Below are 3818 nucleotides of genomic sequence, written 5' to 3'. Positions count from 1 at the left end.
TTTTTTAGAGGTCACAGTAAAAAAACAAAAAAAGTAAATTTTCAATGCTATTTCGGACCAGTATTTCGATGCCTATTTTGACATAATCATGGAGGTTTTTTGACCTTTATTTGAACGATGTTTAGTTTTGTGACATTTATTTCGACGCTCATTTTGATGACGCAGCCACAATCAAAACTAGGCGTCGGGAATAAAAGATCTTGTAGTAGTGTATTGCAATAACAACTCTTAAATGCTAACCTTAGTTTTTATTTCTCTCTTTATTTAATATTTCACTTTAAATTAAGCAGTTTATCTTTTCTTTTTATAGAAAAGATCCTTTCATTAGTTATATAAAAAAGCCTGTAGGGCTACAGCCTATAAAAGATCCTCTCCTGCTCATATGAAAACAAAGCAGAGATCCAAGCAAGGCAGCTAGGGAGACTCTTCCTAGGTACAAATATCAGTACAAAGACTGAGGGGCTATATCATAAAATAGGAGGGGGGAAAAGCCAAACAGGTGGCCTGTAGTGCTAGCCGGGGGAACCTGCGTGTAGGGTATAGCCAAACAGGTGGCCTGTAGTGCTAGCCGGGGGAACCCGCATGTGGAAGGCCTGGCGCTGCAAGATCGCCTCATCCGAGTCACCCCGGATGCGGTCATACTGTCCTCGCAGAGTGTGGATCAACTCCTGCACCAAATCCCCCGAACAGTCTCTGCTGGTGGCTCCAGTGTCCCCTCAAAGGCCCTGAAACACCGGGCTCTCCAGGTGAACCATATGGTGAGGCTGCTGAGGAGCTCCCATCGTAGATCCCTCTCCTGTGTCCAGCTGACGGATGAGAAATCCGGTGAAGGAACCAGGCGAGGCTTGCCCCTAATGAATCTGATGGCATGGCTATCCTGCTCCGTCTCATAGCCCATAGCAGGCCCTCACGAAGTCGACCAAGCAGCGGCACCCCACGTATACATACCCTCTGGAGAGAGGGGGACCAGAATGCGCAACATTCGTAGCCAAATCTGCTGCGCCTGAGGACAGTCCCATAGGCAATATCTCTGTGTCTCCATAGGGTGGCCGCATCGGCCGTCCTCGCAGGCCGCCAGAAGACCGCTGTAGACAAGCCAGGTGCCAACTGCAGAGCCCCTGTGGGGCGACCAGCCACACTGAAAAGTCGAGATCCTGTGTGCCTGTCGAGTAGCCCAGAGCTTGGTCCAAAAATCCTCCAGAAACTCCTGTGAGAGTCCCTGTAGCTGCCAGTACTCCGATGCAACTGGAGAGACCAATCTCCTCGCCGTCAAAATATGTCGCCCCAACCAAACAGTGTACTAGAAAAAGGTGATCTCTGTGGCCTCGGGGGATGCATAAGGATCATGCCACTCGTACTCGCTAGGGTCCCACTGGCAAGGGGCACGCTGCATAAGCCGATATGCGCCAATCAGAGTCCACATCTGCTGTGCAGGGTCTGGGTCAATATGCCACTTCCGAGAAGCGGCGGCCACTACCCGTATCCTCTGAAAAATGCACTCTGCAACCAAAGACGACTCCACCTCCACTCTCTGAAGTCTGCCCTCATCCTGGATCTCATAGAAGTAAAGGCATCTACCATCCTTAGTGCTGACAGCAATCAAGAACTCCAACTGTGTAAAGGCTCCCATCCACCGTGGGGCCATTGGCTCGAGAGGTGGCTCGAGAGGCGTGAACCACTCCTCTGTGAGTGCCTCCTGAATGTCATCCCTCATAATTAGCCCCCCTCTGAGGTGACTCAACCTCTCCACCTGGATCTCCTCTGGGAGACTGCAGAAGGCCTGCCAGTCTCCAAAACTACGTGTTGGGCCTACCGCCAATGGTCCCCAGGCTAGACGAGGCCGAGAACCTAGCATATTACCCTGCTCTGTGCGAACCGCTGGGCTCCAGATGAGCGGCTGTTTGGCCCGCTCCTCATCACAAGAAGGAGGTCTCTGAGAGAGTTCTAGTCTCAGCAACTCCCAAGCTCGCAAGATGCTCAAGGCAAATCTGTCCTCCCATCCTCTACTGAGGACTGTCCTCCTCATCTCTATGAAGATCCATCGTATCTCCGGTGCCCAAGAGCCCCCTGCTGGAGGAGCCCGAGCCTGCAGCCGCTGCAACAAAAGCTCTTTCCAAGGCTCAGTGCGTGCCTGGAAGCAGCCCCCGAACAATAAGCTTCCCCAATAAGGCTCTACTCTGATCAACTCGATCTATAATGCCCAAGCTCCCCTGGGCCAGTGGAAGTGTAATAACTGCCCAAGCGACCTTAGCCCGAGCTGACTGATCGTCCCGCCCAGACCAAAGAAAGTTTCTAATCAGCCTCTGTACCTGGTTGATGCAAGAGCTCGAGAAGATGCAGCAAGACGTGATGTACCACATGGTCGCTAAAAGCACCTGATTCGCCACCACCACCCTCCAAGCCAAGGATAGCCGAGCTGTACTCCAATACAAAAGCTTCCTCCGAATGCTCAGAAGAAGTGGGGCAATCTGCTGCTCAGGTGACAAATCTAGTCCAATCTGGCATCCCAAATACCGCATTGCTGTGCTAGGAGGAATCCATCGAAAACTCGGGTCTAGGCTCCATGCCTGAGTGGGAGCACTACTGATCCAAAAGGCCACTATTCTGCGCCAATTGATCAATGCTCCCAAAGCTGTACTAAAAACCTGAAGCGACTGCTCTGCCCTCTGAAGATTGGCCTCCTGTCCATGCAAAAATAAACCCGTGTCATCAGCAAACTCAGCATTGAGCAGGTCCTCCCCTCGGACTGGGAGCTGGAGTCCTCTCAAACCAACCTCCTCTACCATCAGATACATGCTCATAGCCTCAGCAAAGAAGATAAAAAGAAACGGGACGAGAGGACACCCCTGACGGACTGATCTGGTCAACTCAAAACTCCGCCCCCGTCCTCCTGCCATCAGCACCTGGCTACGAGCTGTGGAATATAGAGCCGCCACTCCTCGAATCCAAACTAGCTCAAAGCCCAGGCAAAGCATCGTGCCCTCTAAGAAACTCCAATCGACTCGATCGTATGCCTTCTCAAAATCGAGAAGCATCACGAGACCAGGTCCTCACCGAGAAATCTAGCTCGGGCCGTCGCCTCCCAGAAGGTGAAAATGTTGTCAAGGATACTACGCTCCTTGACGAATCCTGTCTGGGTAGCATGAATCAACTCTCCCAGGAAGGGCTGGATCCTCAAACTCAAGGCCTTTGCTAAGACCTTGTAGATAGTATTGAGGATCGTAATAGGTCTCCAATGCTGAATATCATCTGATACTCCCTCCCCCTTGGGGATAAGAAAGATCAAGCCCTCTGAAAAGCTCTGTGGCATCACCCTAGTGTCCAAAACATACTGAAAGCCAATGCAGAGGCCTGGCCCCAAAAGGTCCCAATATCGCATTAAAAAGACAGGCATCAATCCGTCCTCCCTAGGGCAACTGTGGTGCAGAAGGACTCTCAAGGCCTCAGCAAGCTCAACCTCTGAAAGAGGCTCACCCAGAACTGTACGCATACGATCTGTGACCCTCCTCTACACATGGGCCCACACAGTCTGTCTGCAAGCATCCCGAGCCTCAGTGGCTGGCTCCGCTGAAAGCAGGTCTCTATAGAACTCAGTGGCAATGGCTCTAATCTCCCCGGGCTCAGTGGTTATCGATCCGTCCTGCCTCTTGAGCTGGCGGACTCCTGCTCGAGCATGGAGAGGTACAGTAATCTCAAAAAACTCCCAAGTCACTCTATCACCAAGCTGCGTCCACTGAGAGGCCTGGCGACGATAGTAAAACTCATGTCTCTGCTCCTCTGCCTCTCTAACCTCCTGGCGTGCTTGGCTTAGCTGGGAC

Source organism: Cibotium barometz, chromosome 13, assembly GCF_041138505.1.
Source record: "Cibotium barometz isolate CiBa-2024 chromosome 13, ASM4113850v1, whole genome shotgun sequence".
Classification (NCBI taxonomy): domain Eukaryota; kingdom Viridiplantae; phylum Streptophyta; class Polypodiopsida; order Cyatheales; family Cibotiaceae; genus Cibotium; species Cibotium barometz.
The sequence above is the reverse complement of the archived record's forward strand: the minus strand, read 5'-3'. Positions refer to the sequence as shown.